This window comes from Erinaceus europaeus, chromosome 17 (genome assembly GCF_950295315.1).
Source record: "Erinaceus europaeus chromosome 17, mEriEur2.1, whole genome shotgun sequence".
Taxonomy (NCBI): domain Eukaryota; kingdom Metazoa; phylum Chordata; class Mammalia; order Eulipotyphla; family Erinaceidae; genus Erinaceus; species Erinaceus europaeus.
In genome coordinates this window covers 62,812,987-62,830,399 of record NC_080178.1, presented here as the reverse complement: position 1 = coordinate 62,830,399, position 17,413 = coordinate 62,812,987, and the positions used below count along the sequence as shown (strand labels likewise).

The window sequence follows — 17,413 nt, the reverse complement described above, 5'->3', positions numbered from 1 at the left end:
AGAGTTTTATTTATTTATTGAATAGAGTTAGAAATTGAAAGGGAAGGGGAAGATTAAGATAGAGAGATAAGGGAGTCAGGCGGTAGCACATCGGGTTAAGTGCACATGTTGTGAAGTGCAAGGACCCACATAAGTATCCTAGTTCGAGCCCCTGGCTCCTCACCTGCAGGGGGGTCGCTTCACAAGCCTTGAAGCAGGTCTGCAGGTGTCTGTCTTTCTCTTCTCCTTTCTGTCTCCCCTCCTCTCTCAGTTTCTCTCTGTACTATCCAACAACAACAACAACAGCAATGACAAAAATAATAATGATAACAACAAGGGCAACAAAATGAGAAAAATGGCCTCCAGGAGCAGTGGATTCATTGTGTAGGCACCGAACCCCAGCAATAACCCTGGAAACAAAATAAAAATAAAATTAAATTAAATTAAATATAGAGATAAACAGACAGATCAATAGATGGAGGGAGGAAGAGAGATCTGCACCACTGGTTTACCTCTAGGGAAGCTCTCCCTCTGTAGGTGGGAACCAGGGTCCTTGCAAATTATAACATGTGTGCTCAGTCAAGTGCACCACTGCCTGCCCCCACTTATTTTTTCAAATTATTTTTATTGTGGGAGGAATAATGGTTTACAGGATAATTGTTGACACATGGTCATATTTTTAATGTAACTATTTATTTATATGTTTTATTATCTTTATTTGCAACTTGATGGCTGAAAGGTACTTAAGATATGTAGCAGGACAAGATATTTAATAAACAGAAACCAAAAGAAGGAATAGAACAGATGAAACTAGGGATCTTAGGGTGAAAAGCATCTAGGAAGTCTATTTTAGGGACCTGTGGCTAATAATTTTTGCTTGCACTTGACAGGTAATATGCAGGTGGACTAAAAATATTGTGTGGGAAGATGGTGTCAGAGTTGAGAATAGGACTGGAAAGCTGGATTAGGGCAGAGAGCAGCTCCCAGATTTGAGGAAAATATATAAATACAATTAACTGTTTAACCCATCAATCTGACTCAGAACTCATATATATATTCATGTTTAGCTCAGAAGCCTGTGAAGCCTCTGAGTCCCTGTCAGTCTGAGCTCACAGTCCATGGTTACAGTTGGAAACATTCTAGGTTCTACTCACTTAGGACCAGTCTTCCTCAAGTGGAGAGTAGGCTGACCCAGCCTCCTTTCAGAGAGTGAGTGGGGCAATTCCTACAGTTGCTACTTTATAGTGAGGTCAAGGTCCTGGAGAGGCACACAAGAGGGCTTATGATGATGTTCCTGATGGAAGTGAACATGGGCACCGTTTCTTATCCCCCCATGATAGCTGTCTACATATCACTCTCACCACCAACTTAAGTCCTTCTCCACCATTATGCTTGTGCCCCCAATGCCCTCCCTACTTCCTTTCCCCCAGTCCATGTTTCACGGTGTTATTTTTACTTATTGAGTTTTCTATATGACCATTTTTACCTTGCAACTCATGTGTAGAGTTTAATTTAGTTCATCACCTTATCCACTATCTCACCCTTTTCCTTCTATAAGAACCCCCCCAAACTGAGCATCCCTCATTTCATTTTGAATTTCTTTTTTTTTTAAATATTTTTTATATTTATTTATTTATTTATTCCCTTTTGTTGCCCTTGTTGTTTTATTGTTGTAGTTATTATTGTTGTCATTCTTGTTGGATAGGACAGAGAGAAATGGAGAGGGGAGGGGGAAGACAGAGAGAGGGAGAGAAAGATAGACACCTGAAGACCTGTTTCACCGCTTGTGAAGAGACACCCCTGCAGGTGGGGAGCCAGGGCTTGAACCAGGATCCTTATGCAGGTCCTTGTGCTTAGCGCCACCTGCGCTTAACCCGCTGTGCTATAGCCCGACTCCCTCATTTTGAATTTCTAACTTGAACCTGTGCTTCCTGATTTGCAGTTCTCTGCTAATCCCAAATCAATGCACTCTGACTTCCTGCTAGCATTGTTGTTCCCTTATGAAGGGCTAACCTATATTAAGGGTTAACAAGAGAGAAACTGCTTCTATGCAGAATAAAAGTTGAGTGAGTTGGAAAAATCTGCAAGGCTGACTTGCATCCCCCCCCCCCCCCCGCAGCACGGAGAAGAAACAAACATTTGGACTATGTCAGATTTTTTTAAGTGTCAGGAATAGAATATGATTTGTCTGGAGTTAGTAGAGTTTAATTCAATCCCTTTGTGAGCCACTTTAAAAGTTTATTTTTCTTGAGGTCTTTAAAAATCCAAGGCAATTAAAAACAATAGCCTTACTGGTTGGCAACAAGCTTTTTAAAAACAGGTTGAGCATGTTCCCACTCCCTTCTTTAACTGATCAAGTGAAACCATTAAAACTGTCCACCAAGATTATAATTTATTTATTGCAGGTATTCACCATGTAAAAAAAAAAGTGGTTCCTGCAAGTTGCTGGGGATAGCTCACAGTTTATACTTGGCCTTGCTTTGTATTCTCTCTATGCACCTGTCTCTTGGTTACCATGGTGACTAGAAAGCTCCAAGGGAAGGGAGAGACATTGTTGTGACTCTGGGATGAGAGTGGAAGAGCTGGGACAGATGTAGCAACATGGATTCAGACCTTGGAACAGTGAAAGTCAGGTGGTTCTGTGTGTGGGTCTCCCAGGAGCATTTCTGATACTTTGCTAGGAGGACAGGCCTGCTGAGTGATAGATTGTATCTGGCTGAAGTGGTCTCAGGGGAGGGGATGTGATGGGGGAGTAGCAGCTGCACTTGGCAGGTGCTCTCCAAAGTATAGAAGCTATCAAATCCCCAGTTATTAGAGCAGCCAGTGGGAGCATTGGGGGGAACTTTGCCTCCTGCAGCAGTCCTGGAATGGGGACTGGCAAGAGAGAGACTACAGGAAGGCTGCTGTTCCCAAGTTTCAACTGACACAGCTTGGAACACACTGGTAAAGATCAGTCCTCATACAGGATGCCCTTCTATCCAGTTCTTCTTGGGCTCTGGCTGTCCAGAGGACAGTTTCAAAATTGATTTTAGGGCTGGGACTTGGTTTAGTGGTTGATTGAATGAATGGCTTGTTATGAGAAGCTGTGTTTTATCTCTGGGATTGTGTTAAAAAAAAAATCAGTAAATCAATAGAAAAAAAGAGAGAATTAATTCTGATTTCTACCCATCACAGATAGACAGCCACTACTTCATTTTATATGAAAATTTATATGGAAGTATTTTTTATATTTTTATTTCTTCAGTGTTGAAAAACACATTCCAAGCAATGGAGCTGTCTCCCAAAATAAGAATTGGAAAATTTTGCTGCTTAGAATTGATGCTGAGTCATTTGACCCTGAGGCACTATTCCCTAATGAATCACTGACTTCAATTATGTCAGACATTTATTCAAAATCTGTCCTTTTATGTTGTTTTTCTCTACTTTCCTGACCCCCTATTGGTGAAAAGGAGGTTGTGATGTGTAACTTTGGAAAGTGCATGCATTAAGGCCCTTCACACCATGTCATTTGAGCAATTTAATACTGGCTTTTTATGTTTCTGTTCCATTTGTTCTCAGTTTTTTATTTTTGAATGTTCTGTGATCTCTCTTTAATGCGTGCTTGAATTATAAACACACACAAAAGAAGTGACTTTTATGACAGGCTAAGGCAAAAATATTGTGTTTAGGCTTTGTAATAATAAGATTGAAAAAGCAGTTTATTTCAAAGAGACTGAATAGGTTCTACTTCAAAGAGCTTTAGGTAATTAAATTTAAGGCACTGAAAAACCTGAACAATAGTTGTTTAAAAAGTATTGTGTGCATTTAGTTATTAATTAGATATATTTTATTATATTTATGACTTTATTAATATTTTGTTTTCAAATGGTCAAAGAAAAATGAATGTTCATGTTGAGTTGCCTTTGCTATACTTTAGTATTATTATTATTATTATTACTTTTATTATGTCTTTTTTTTTTTAATTTAAGAAAGGATTAATTAACAAAACCATAGGGTAGGAGGGGTACAACTCCACACAATTCCCACCGCCCAATCTCCATATCCCACCCCCTCCCCCGATAGCTTTCCCATTCTCTATCCTTCTGGGAGCATGGACCCAGGGTCATTGAGGGTTGCAGAAGGTAGAAGGTCTGACTTCTGTAATTGCTTCCTCGCTGAACATGGGCGTTGACTGGTCGGTCCATACTCCCAGTCTGCCTCTCTCTTTCCCTAGTAGGATGGGTCTCTGGGGAAGCTGAGCTCCAGGACACATTGGTGGTGTCTTCAATCCAGGGAAGTCTGGCCGGCATCCTGATGACACCTGGAACCTGGTGACTGAAAAGAGAGTTAACATACAAAGCCAAACAAATTGTTGAGCAATCATGGACCCAAAGCTTGGAAAAGTGGAGAGGAAGTATTAGGGAGGTACTCACTGCAAACTCTAGTATACTTGTGCTTTCTTACTTTGGTGCCATACTCCAAACTCAGTCAATTTCTGCTTTGCGTTTCTACTTCTTCTTCTTTTTTTTTTACATGCATATCATTCCCCAGATTCCCATTTAGCAATACAACCCCCACTATTTAATTCATCATTTTTCATGGACCTGTATTCTCCCCACCCACCCACCCCAGAGTCTTTTACTTTGGTGTAATACTCCAATTCCATTTCAGGTTCGACTTGTGTTTTCTTTTCTAATCTTGTTTTTCAACTTCGGCCTGAGAGTGAGATCATCCCGTATTCATCCTTCTGTTTCTGACTTATTTCACTCAACATGATTTTTTCAAGGTCCATCCAAGATCGGCTGAAAACGGTGAAGTCACCATTTTTTACAGCTGAGTAGTATTCCATTGTGTATATATACCACAACTTGCTCAGCCACTCATCTGTTGTTGGACACCTGGGTTGCTTCCAGGTTTTGGCTATTACAAATTGTGCTGCCAAGAACATATGTGTACACAGATCTTTTTGGATGGATGTGTTGGGTTCCTTAGGATATATCCCCAGGAGGGGAATTGCAGGGTCATAGGGTAGGTCCATTTCTAGCCTTCTGAGAGTTCTCCAGACTGTTCTCCACAGAGGTTGGACCAATTGACATTCCCACCAGCAGTGTAGGAGGGTTCCTTTGACCCCACACCCTCTCCAGCATTTGCTGCTGTTACCTTTTCTGATGTATGACATTCTCACAGGAGTGAAGTGATATCTCATTGTTGTCTTGATTTGCATTTCTCTGACAATCAGAGACTTGGAGCATTTGTTCATGTGTTTCTCGGCCTTTTGGATCTCTTCTGTGGTGAATATTCTGTCCAATTCCTCCCCCCATTTTTGGATGGGGTTATTTGTTGTCTTGTTGTTGAGTCTGGTAAGCTCTTTATATATGTTGGTTATTAAACTCTTATCTGATGTATGGCATGTAAAGATCTTCTCCCATTCTGTGAGGGGTCTCTTGATTTGGGTAGTGGTTTCTTTTGCTGTGAAGAAGCTTTTTAATTTGATGTAGTCCCATAGGTTTATACTTGCCTTAGTCTTCCTTGTAATTGGATTCGTTTCATTGAAAATGTCTTTAAAATTTATGCGGAAAAAAGTTCTGCCAATATTTTCCTCTAAGTATCTGATAGTTTCTGGTCTAACATCCAAGTCCTTGATCCACTTGGAATTTACTTTTGTATTTGGTGAAATACAGTGATTCAGTTTCATTCTTCTGCATGTTTCAACCCATTGTTTCCAACACCATTTGTTGAAGAGACTCTGCTTTCCCCATGTAATAGTCTGGGCCCCTTTGTCAAAGATTAGATGTCCATAGGTGTGGGGCCTCATTTCTGGGCTCTCAATTCTATTCCACTGGTCAGTGTGTCTGTTCATGTTCCAGTACCAAGCAGTTTTGATGACAATGGCCCTATAATACAGTTTGAGATCTGGCAGTGTGATGCCTCCGGTTCTGTTCTTTTTTCTCAAGATTGTTTTGGCAATTCTAGGTCTTTTCGGGTTCCAGATAAACATTTGTAGCATTTTTTCTATTCTCCTAAAAAATGTGCTTGGGATCTTGATGGGGATAGCATTAAATTTGTAGATGGCTCTGGGTAATATATTCATTTTGATGATGTTAATTCTTCCAACCCATGAGCATGGAATATCTTTCCACTTCTTTGTGTCTTTTTCAATTTCTTTGAGTAGTGACTCATAATTTTCAGTATACAAGTCTTTCACTTCTTTGGTTAGGTTTATTCCTAGATATTTTATTGTTTTTGTTGCTATAGAAAAAGGAACTGATTTCTGGATTTCAATTTCTTCTAACTTAGTGTTTGCATAGAGGAATGCCACTGACTTTTGAATGTTAATTTTATAGCCTGACACATTACTGTATTGCCTGATGATTTCCAAAAGCTTCTTGCTAGATTCCTTAGGTTTTTCCATGTATACTATCATGTCATCTGCAAATAAGGAGAGTTTGACTTCTTCTCTTCCAATCTGTATGCCTTTAATTCCTTGCTCCTGCCTGATTGCTATGGCAAGAACTTCCAACACTATGTTGAATAGTAATGGTGATAGTGGGCAGCCCTGTCTAGTACCTGATCTGAGGGGAAATGCTTCCAGTTTTTCACCATTGAGTATGATGTTGGCTGTAGGTTTGCTATATATAGACTCCACTATCTTCAGGAATTTTCCATCTATTCCTATTTTTTGTAGTGTTTTGATCATAAAGGGATGTTGTATTTTGTCAAAGGCTTTCTCTGCATCTATTGATATGACCATGTGGTTTTTGGTCTTGCTTTTGTTGATGTGGTGGATCACATTGACTGATTTACGTATATTAAACCAACCTTGCATGCCTGGGATAAACCCCACTTGGTCATGATGAACAATCTTTTTGATATACTGCTGTATCCGGTTGGCTAGAATTTTGTTCAATATTTTCGCATCTATGTTCATCAGAGATAATTGGTCTGTAGTTTTCTTTTTTGGTTGTGTCCCTGTCTGCTTTTGGTATCAGGGTGATGTTGGCTTCATAGAAGCTGGCAGGGAGTATTCCAGTGTCTTCAATCTTCTGGAAGACTTTTAAAAGTAGAGGTATTAGTTCTTCTTTGAAAGTTTTGTAGAATTCATTTGTAAAACCATCTGGTCCAGGACTTTTATTTTTGGGAAGATTTTTGATAACTGTTTCAATTTCATTAGCTGTGATGGGCCTGTTCATGTTATCCACTTCCTCTTTACTTAGTTTTGGAAGTTGGTAGGTATCTAGGAAATCATTCATTTCTTCCAGGTTCTCTAACTTGGTGGCATATAGTTGTTCATAGAAGCCTCGCATGATATGTTGAATTTCTGCAGTGTCTGTTGTGATTTCTCCTCTTTCATTTACTATCCGATTTATTTGGGTCTTCTCCCTTTTTTGTTTTGTGAGTCTGGCTAAAGGTTTGTCAATTTTGTTTACTCTTTCGAAGAACCAACATTTACTTTCATTGATCTTTTGTATGGTTTTCCTATTCTCAATGTTATTTATTTCTGCCCTAACTTTAGTAATTTCTGTCCTTCTGGTTGCTTTAGGGTTCCTTTGTTGTTCTTCTTCTAGGTCTTTAAGATGTGCAATCAGGCTGTTTATTTGTGCCTTTTCTTGTTTCCTAATGTGTGCTTGTATAGCTATGAACTTCCCTCTTAGGACTGCTTTAGCTGTGTCCCAAATATTTTGATAGCTTGTGTCATCATTTTCATTGAACTCTCGAAACATTTTGATTTCTTCCTTGATTTCCTCTTTGACCCAGAAGTTGTTAAGAAGTGTACTGTTGAGCTTCCACATTTTGGCACTGTTACTAATCTTTTGTTGATTGTTAAGTGTTAGTTTAATTCCACTGTGGTGTGAGAAGATGCTTGGGATGATTTCAGTGCTCTTGAATAGGCTGATGCTGTCTTTGTGGCCTAACATATGGTCTATCCTTGAGAATGATCCATGTGGATTTGAGTAAAATGTGTATTCCAGTTTCTTGGGATGAATGACTCTGAAAATGTCCAATAGTTCTAGTTTATCTATCTCTTCATTTAGCTCCCTTATGTCTTTACTGATTTTCTTCCTGGATGATCTGTCAAGTTGAGAGAGTGGGGTGTTGAAGTCCCCTACTATGATTGTGTTACTGTTAATATATTGCTGTAGCTCTTTCAGTAGAAGTTTGATGTATTTAGATGGCTTCTCATTGGGTGCATAGATATTAATAATTGTTAAGTCCTCTTGATTGACTGATCCTCTGAGCATTAAGTAGTGTCCATTCCTATCTCTTTTAATCTTATGTATTTTAAAGTCTATCATGTCAGATATGAGAATAGCTGTTCCAGCCCTTTTTTGTGGGCCATTGGCTTGAATGATAGTTTTCCATCCTTTCACTTTAAGTCTGTGTTTGTCTTGTTGCGTTAGGTGAGTTTCCTGTAGACAACATATTGTTGGGTTGTGTTTTCTGATCCATCTTCCTACTCTGTGTCTTTAATAGGTGAATTCAGGCCATTCACATTTATTGATATCAAAAATTGAAGATATTTGAACGCCATTCTTGTAGAGTTTTAGAGTGTTTTGATATATGTTCTATTTGTGGTGGTCTGGTTGTTTATAGGAAACCTTTCAGAACTTCTTTCAAGGCAGGCTTGGTGATGGTTGCTTCCTTCAACTGTTGCTTGTCTGAGAAGGTTTTGATGCTTCCATCTAGTCTGAATGACAATCTAGCAGGATATAGTATTCTTGGTTGAAAGCCTTTCTCATTGAGCACTCGATAGATATCTTGCCATTCTCTTCTGGCCTGTAGTGTTTGTATGGAGAAGTCTGCTGCTAATCTTATGGGTTTTCCTTTGTAGGTGACTCTTTGTTTTTCTCTTGCAGCCTTGAGGATCCTTTCTTTATCCTTATTCCTTTCCAATCTAAGTATGACATGTCTTGGTGTCTTTAGGTCTGGGTTAATTCTGTTTGGGACCCTCTGGGCTTCTTGAATCTTTATGTCTTTGGTGTTGTCTAGACTAGAGAAATTTTCAGCTATTATGGCCTGGAGAACGCTTTCTTCCTCCCCTTCTCTTTCTTCCTCTGGTAAGCCAATAATGCGTATATTGTTTCTTTTGAAGTCATCCCATAGGACTCTGTTGTTGTTTTCAGCATCTCTTAATCTCTTTTTGAGATCTCTTACTTCTTCTTTAGTTGTCTCTAATTCATCCTCAATCTTGCTAATTCTGTCTTCAGCCTCATTGATTCTATTCTCTCTGCCCTCTACTGCTTTCTGGAGTTCATCTATTTTGTTGCCCTGCTCTGATACTGTTTTAGCTTGTTCAGCTAGTTGCCTTCTTAGCTCAGCAATTTCAGCTTTCAGCTCTCTAATAACCATGAGATTATTAGAATTTTCTTCCATATTCTCATTTGTTGTTCCTGCATTTCTGATTCCATTTTTTTCAAATTCTTTACTCACTCCTGTTATTATTTCCTTAGCTAATGTTTGGATGTTGAACTCATTGTTTTGTGCTTCGCCCTCTGGAGGACTTTTAGCTGGACTCTTGTCCTGGTTCGAGTCTCCATTATTTTTTCTTGTTGTTTTAACCATTTTATATAAGTTAACAGTTTTTTCAATCCCTGAGTTGGAGTTCAGTGGTGTAAAAGCCTTTTTTTTTCCCCCTGTAGGCTATGGTAGCCTGAGGGCTTTTAAACTATCAATAGGCTTCTTGGCTTAATCAATGACTCCTGACCAAGAGATAAAGCAGGGTGTGGCAGAGATAATCCAGTGGTTATGCAAAGAGACTTTCACAGCCCTTCAGCTATGCCACCGAGGTATAGGTCTTCTCCTGAGTTTCCCGGTTAGATCTCTGTGCCCTGGTGTCCCTCCCTGTTGCTGCTCCAGATTCTGAGGGTAGTAGCAATGGAGACTCAGAGTTGTACTTGGTGAGTCTCTGGGGAGTCCTTTTCCTCCCTTCAGCTGTCCCCTTGTTGGTGGAGCAGACTGGAGGTGGTGTCTCCACTGACAAACTGTCGAACTGTTAGCAGTCACTTAATCTCTCCTTAGGCCCCTCTCTCCTCTCTGTCACCAGCCACGCGTGTTTGTACTCACAGGTGATTTACTGGGTTTCTGTGGTCATTCTAGTCCTGTCTTGTTTCGGTCCGGGTGGTCTCCTTTGGTATTCCTAGTTGATCCGGGAGAGGAGAGGAGAGGAGAGAAAGCGATCTTATTTTATTTTTTTATTATTATTTTTTACCAGAGCACTGTTCTGCTCTGGCTTATAGTTATGTAGGGGACTGAACCTAGGACTTCAGAGAATCAGGCATGAGAGTTTCTTTAATAACTATCCCTGACCTATTTTATTATTTCTTTTAGCTACACTTTGTCCTATGAAAATGATTTCATGTTTGCTGAGAGAGTATTGATTCACATTCATTGCATAGTTAGTAGGAGACATTTCTGTACCTTGAAGCAGCAGTATAGTCATCTTTTCTATTGACCCCTCCCTTTAAACCATCAGATTTCTTTTCTAATCCCCCTCCTTTTTTTTTTTTAAACCAGTTCAACTCTGGTTTATGGTGCAGGAATGGGGGGGTGATGAGGGGGTGGGAGGTGTCTTGAATCTGGGTCCTTGGAGCCTCAGGCATGAGAGTTTCTGGTTTTTTTTTTTTTTTTTTTTGCCTCCAGGGTTATATGCCTGCACTATAAATCCACTGCTCCTGTGGCCATTTTTTTTTAAAAATATTTTTTGGATAATAGAAAGAGATTGAGAAGGGTGGGGGGAAGACAAAGAAGGAGAGAGAAAGAAATAGACACCTGCAGACCTGCTTCACCACTTGTGAAGTGACCCCCCTGTAGGTGGGGAGCCAGGGACTTGAACCTGGATCCTTACATAGGTCCTTATAGTTTCTACTAGGTGTGCTTAAACTGGGGCGCCACCACCCAGCCCCCATGAGAGTCTCTTTGCATAACCATTATGCTGTCTACCCCTGTGTGCCTGCTATTATATGCTCTGCAGGCTGGTTTTAGAGAGAAAGAAGTTTTTGAATTTATTGAATATTTATACCTAAGACACAATTGTACACATTGCAGGAAATATAGGAAATAGTACCACACTTTAAAGTGTTTTTTTTTTTTTCCTTTTTCTTTTTGTTTTTACAGGCCAGGGAGATAAAGCAATGGTAGTGTACCAGACTCTCATGCCTGAGTCCTCAAGGTCTCAGGTTCAATCCCTGGCACCACTATGTGCTAGAGTTGAGCAGTGCACTGGTCTCTCTCTGTGTGTGTGTGTGTTCTTGTCTGTCTCTCTCTCTCTCATAAAAATAAATAAATATGCTTTTTTACCTTGTGAGGTGGATGGGAAGTAGTTATGAAGAAGGCATAATTTACTTTAAATGAACCCTGATGTAGATATTGGTAGGATATTGCTAGAAAATTGAAAAGGGGAGGGATTTGTATGGGGAGCTAGTAAATAGGGCACACTTTCTCTCCTGCCTTAGTCCCCTGTTTGTCCACAACTTTCTCTCATAGTAAGCACTTTGCTCATTTGGTCTACTACTAGATATTCAACACCAGTAATGCCTGGCACATAAAGATGCCCACTGTTGTGAGTTGCTGAATGAATAAACATTTGAATGAAATGATAATTGCTTGTCAGGTTTATTGTCTCTGGTCTTCTCACATGTCAATGAGTTTGTCCTCCCTCCCCTTAGCTCTTGTCTAATAAAATTTAGTACTGATTTTTTAAAAAGTTTTTCCTTTTTAATTTTTTTTTTCATTTTTTATCTCCAGGGTTATTGCTGGGGCTCGGTGCCTGCACTACAAATTCACTGCTCCTGAAGGCCTTTTTTGTTGTTGTTGCCCTTGTTGTTTATTGTTGTTGTTATTATTGCTATTGTTGTTGGTTAGGACAGAGAGAAATGGAGAGAGGAGAGGAAGACAGAGGGGGAAGAGAAAGACAGACACCTGCAGACCTGCTTCACTGCTTGTGAAGCGACTCCCCTGCAAGTGGGGAGCCAGGGGCTCGAACCAGGATCCTTATGCCGGTCCTTGCGCTTTGGGCCACATGCGCTTAACTCGCTGCGCTACAGCCCGGCCCCCTTAATTTTTATTTATACAGTCAGTCAGAGAGGTGAGTTGATGCCACAGTCAAGGAAAGGTTCCTTTTACTAATGTTGGCCTTCAAATGTTGTGAGGAAGAAATGCTCTCATTCTGTAGAGCTTGCAAACCTTAGTGCCCTGGAAGTCTTCCACATGCCCCTCAGAAACTGCCTGTGCTCTTATACTGCCTGCTCTACCTCAGCAGGTAGCTGGCAGAGGGGAGGGAGGGAGGACTGAGAATAAAATGCAGCCTGATGACCGCCCCACCTTTATGCAGCCCCTGGGGAGTGAACCCAGAACCTTGTGCAAGAATGCTGAGCAGCCTCTATACTCCATTTTCCTTTTCTTTCTTTCTTTCTTTCTTTCTTTCTTTCTTTCTTTCTTTCTTTCTTTCTTTCTTTCTTTTTTTGCTTTTTCCTCCCTTTTGTTGTTCTTGTTGTGGTAGTTATTATTGATGTTGTCATTGTTGGATAGGACAGAGAGAAATGGAGAGAGGAGGGGAAGACAGAGAGGGGGAGAGAAAGATAGAGACCTGCAGACCTGCTTCACTGCCTGTGAAGTGACTCCCCTGCAGGTGGGGAGCCAGGGGCTCGAACTGGGATCCCTACAACAGTCCTTGTGCTTTGTGCCATGTGCACTTAACCCATTGTGCTACCGCCCAACTCCCTCTTTATTTTTTGAGAGAGAAAGAAAAGGAGGCAGAAAGGGGAAAGACACCACAGCACTGCTCCACTATCCATGAAGCTCTTGCAATGTCATCCGTGCTGCTCACATGTTATGCCAGAACTAGAAGCTGGCAAAGTGAGTGCTCCACCAGGTGAGCCTGACCCCGTTCTGTCTCTTGACACAACTCATAACAAGTGACCTTCTCACACAGCTCTTCTTAATTTGATTTCTGGTTTCAGTAACTGCTACCTCCCCTCATCCATTCAGGCTTCAGAGGTATAACACCACCCTACCACGCTGTTTCTTCAACCCCCACTAGGTCCTCCTCTAGATCTGCCATTCTTAGCAAACTTCTTGCTTCTCATTGGTTCAAATAATGTGTATGCCCATTCTTGAATCCATAACTGTGGCCAGCAGGTAGGATTGTACTGATTAGTATAAGCCAGAGCCTTAAGCCCTTCCCCTTAAGTCAGGGCTGGGTCCATTTCCCCAAAAGCACATGGACTCCACAATAGGGACTGAGAGGGATAATGAACAACCGAGCGGCAGGCGGTGGACACATTACCAAGTGCAAGGACCTGGGTTTGAGGCCCCCACTCCCCAACTGCGGGAGGTGGGGTCCATTTCACAAGCCATGAAGCAGGTCTGCAGGTGTCTGTCTTATCTTTCTTTCTCTCTATCTCCCTTCCCCTCACAGTTTCTCTGGAGCACTGGATTCTCAGTGCCAGCGCCGAGCCCCAGGGATAACCCTGATGGCAATAAAAAAAAAAAAAAGATAATGAACAACAACTGGAGATACTAAGAGAAAAGTAAGTAGATATTGGGAAGATAGCCAGAATATCTTTTCTTCTTATTTTTTTATTTGTTGCCCTTTTTTAAAAAAAATTTTGTTGTAGTTATTATTGTTGTTGTTGATGTCGTCATTGTTAGATAGGACAGAGAGAAATGGAGAGAGAAGGGGAAGACAGAGAGGGGAAGAGAAAGATAGACACCTGCAGACCTGCTTCACCACCTGTGAAGCGACTCCCCTGCAAGTGGGAAGCCGGGGGCTCGAACTGGGATCCTTACATCGGTCCTTGCGCTTTGCACCATGTGCCAGAATATCTTTTCTATTTCTCAGTTAAAAGTTTATTTCCTGTTAAACTATTGTGTGTTTAGTTTCTTTCTGCTCTTGAAAAAGTCCTGATTAATCCAACTAGAAGTATCTTTTCATTAGTTCATTTCCTATCTGTGTGACCTGGCATGTCACACAAACTGTCTAAACCTTAACTTATGCTTCTGTAAAATTAAGACTAATAACATCTGCCAGATGGGGATGCTGGGAGCCCAGGTGAGATGAGAGCTATGAGAGAACTTTGTAACCTACACAGGGCTAACCAAATTCGAGAGCTTCCTGTTGGCAGTGGTTTGTTCTTGCTGTGCCCTGGAGATCATGTTGCTCTCTTTGGTGAGCAATTAAACCTCCCACCTGACTCAGAAATGCCAAGTTCCTAACAACCTCCCTAAGGTTTTATCATCTCTTTTCACAAGAGACCTCTCTTAATAACTGAGAGTGCAATTTGGATTAAATTAGAGGGCTTTTCCCCACTGTCCTAGAAAAGAACCAAAGTGTATACCGGTCATTCTGGTCACTCCCAAACGACTTATTAAGTACTTTCTGATGTCTTCTACTGTGCTGGCTATAAATATACTCACAACAAACTCTTAGTTTGAATTATGGCAGTGGGAGTCACCCTTGATGCAGCTGGAGATCAGCAACACAGCAAACACTTGTCATGTTATCTTCTAGATAGTGTTCAAGCTCTGTCAGTGGAAGAACCTCTGTGAGTTGACTGTGATGGAAAAGAGAATGCTGAAGGAGGTGACTATATGGTTAGGAATTTTGTCCATTTGGATGTGTCAGAAGAAAACCTGAAACACCTATGAGCCTCTGTTTCTCTCTCCCTGAAAATGAAAACTACTTTGCAAAAACAGTGGCCTGGGCTGGGGAGATAGCCCAATGGTTATGCAAAAAGACTTCCATGCCTGAGGCTCTGAAGTCCCAAATTCAATCCCCAGCACCACCATAAGCCAGAGCTACAGAGCTCTGGTGTCTCTATCTGTGAATCTCTCCCTGTATCTCTCTCATAAAAATAAAGTATTATTTAAAAAAAAAAACGGTGGCCAGTTCAATGTAATAAATATAGCTTGCTTGCAGTACTTAGACTAATAATAAAGACAGAGGATTTTTGTTTTTTTTTTTCCCCTAGGGCTTGGTGCCTGCACTACAAATCCACTGCTCCTGGTGCTTCTGGTGGCCATCCCCCCCCCCCCCACTGGATAGGACAGAGAGAGAAGTTGAAAGGGGAGGAAAAGGTGGACTTGAGGAGAGAAAGACACTTGCAGACCTGCTTTATTGCTTGTGAAACAACCCCCCTGCAAGTGGGGAGCTGGGTGTCAAACTGGGATCCTTGTGAGAGTCCTTCAATTTGTACTATGTGCATTTAACCCAGTATGTAACTGCTCGGCTCCCCCCAAAACAGAATTTTTTTTCTCACTTCAACTGCACAAGTTGTTAGGGTTGACTACACTGGATGTTTCAGAATCTGATTCTGTTCCTCACCAGGGAACTATTCCCCAAGTATGTCTCTTTCTCTCTTGCTGGTCCTATTCTAGTATGCATCAGTGAATTAGAGTAGGGAAGGCATGTAGATTTGGATGAAAAGCAGCCTTCCTATATTTTTGAAACCCACTGGCCTAAAACAGTGAATTTCGAGTACGCAAGGACTCCTATTCTCTTCAGTATTTTCTGCCATATTGCCAGAGAATTTCCAGGGTTAAATAAATTCTTTCTTTTTGTCACCAGGGTTATCTCTGAAGTTCAGTGCCTGCATGGTTCTAACATTACTGGGAGCCATTACTTTTTCCTTTTCCTCTTCTCTTCCCCACCCCTTTTTATAAAAAGTGAGAGACAGAGGGAAGAAAAGACACCTGCAGCACTGCTCCATTGCTCATGTTTCCCTTAGTAAAGTTGTAGGTGCAAAATTATAACAGAATCGAAGTGCCAGAATTTCAGTCCAGCCTACATACCTGTCATCTGATTAAAGTTCTGTGCTGTGTGCCAGGCAGTTAGCATAATGGTTCTTCAAAAAGACTTTCACACCTGAATGTTTGAGGTTCCAGGTTCAATCCCTGGTACCTCCATAAACCAGAGCTGAACAGTGCTCTGATAAAAACAAAACAAAACTGTCTCCTAAAAGTCTCTTTCCAGTTGTGACTTAGTGTCCGATGGAGTGGTTTTCCTCGTTTAATGAGTTCGTCTCTGTGTGTCCTTGCCATACGGGTATTTTCGTCACTTTCTGTGAAGGTTTGTCCAAGTCCATTCCTATGTGGGCTCTCCCATGCACACTGCGGTTTAGCTGTTGTAGAGGTAAAGGAAAACAGACCCTGCTAGTTGGCCATATTGACCCTGTCTTCACTATAAGTAACGTTTTGGTCCACCCAAGAGCCAGAACATAAGCTTGAAACTTGTATTTTCAATCTAGTTTTCTTTCCCACTTCTCCACACCTGCTTTATATTTCCCTACTCTAAATCTGGTGTCTTTGCATTACAGATAAACTTCAACTGGGAAGGTTTCAGAAATAGGTAGCCTTTTACTATGTTCTTGGAGTATGCTAAAGCTACAAGAATGTTGTGTGTGTGTGTATTCATATATATATATATATATATATATATATATATATATATGCAGTATGTATACCTATACATAGTATGTGTATATATAGTGTGTCTATATCCTTTATTTTAATAGTTTTTTTTTTTTAACCAGAACACTACTCAGCTCTGGTTTTTGGTGGTGGAGGAGATTGAACCTGGGACTTTGGAGCCTCAGGCATGAGAGTCTCTTTGCATAGCCATTATGCTGTCTACCCCTGCCCAATAGTGTTTTTAAGTTAGTTAAAAGTCATATAAAGGAAGGACTAGGTAGTGCTGCACCCAGTAGAACATATGTATTACAATGCTCAAGGACCCAGGTTCTGGCCCTCAGTCCTCACCTTCAGGGGGAAAGCTTTAAAAGTAGTGAAGCAGTGCTGCAGGGGTCTCTTTTTCTCCCTCTCTGTCTCCCCCTTTCCTCTCAATTTATGTCTCTATCCAATAAATCAATAACTAAAATATTTCAAAAAATTCATTAAAAGGGGCTGGGTGGTAGCACACCTGGTTGAGTGCACATATTATAATGCATAAGGATCCTGGTTCAAGCCCCGTCTCCACCTTCAAGTAGGACGCTTCATGAGCAGTGAAACAGATCTACAGGTGTCTTTCTTTCTCTTCCTTCCTCTCTATCTTCCCTTCCCTCTAGATTTCTGTCTATACATAATAATAATAATAATAATGAATACTGTCAAAAACATTCATTGAAAAAGAAGGAAGCTACGTCCTAAGAAGATATAAAAGAAGAGCATGCTTAGTGCCAAAGAACACCTAAGTAAGTATTGTTAACAACGAAACAACTTTTGCACATGGATTACCTCTTTATAATAAATTAGAGACGATCACAAGGATAATAAAGACATTCTTTATTTCCATATGCTTTCTTAGTTGAGGAGAGCAGGTAGAATTATATTCAACTTGTCAGAAATTACAGTGTGGGCATAAAAATGTATATAAAAAGAAATTACTCTGCATGTAACAATCTATTCCATTTCTCTGTGGGATAAGAAAAAGGATAAGACAGATCTTTGGCATTCCTAGTGTAGG

At 40.7% G+C, this 17,413-nt stretch overlaps 1 long non-coding RNA gene across 3 annotated transcripts in view; it reads left to right on the top strand.

The window, feature by feature from the left end:
• Window positions 1–2,800: 2,800 nt before the first annotated feature.
• The window catches only part of LOC132534072 (uncharacterized), a 109,260-nt gene continuing 94,647 nt past the window's right edge, over window positions 2,801–17,413 (top strand). For 2 of the 3 annotated variants that reach the window (XR_009545774.1, XR_009545775.1), the window contains exons 1-2: window positions 2,801–2,922; window positions 13,373–13,484. This is a non-coding gene — a long non-coding RNA (uncharacterized LOC132534072). The remainder of the gene's footprint in view (window positions 2,923–13,372; window positions 13,485–17,413) is intronic. The other variant, XR_009545773.1, reaches the window with a different exon arrangement.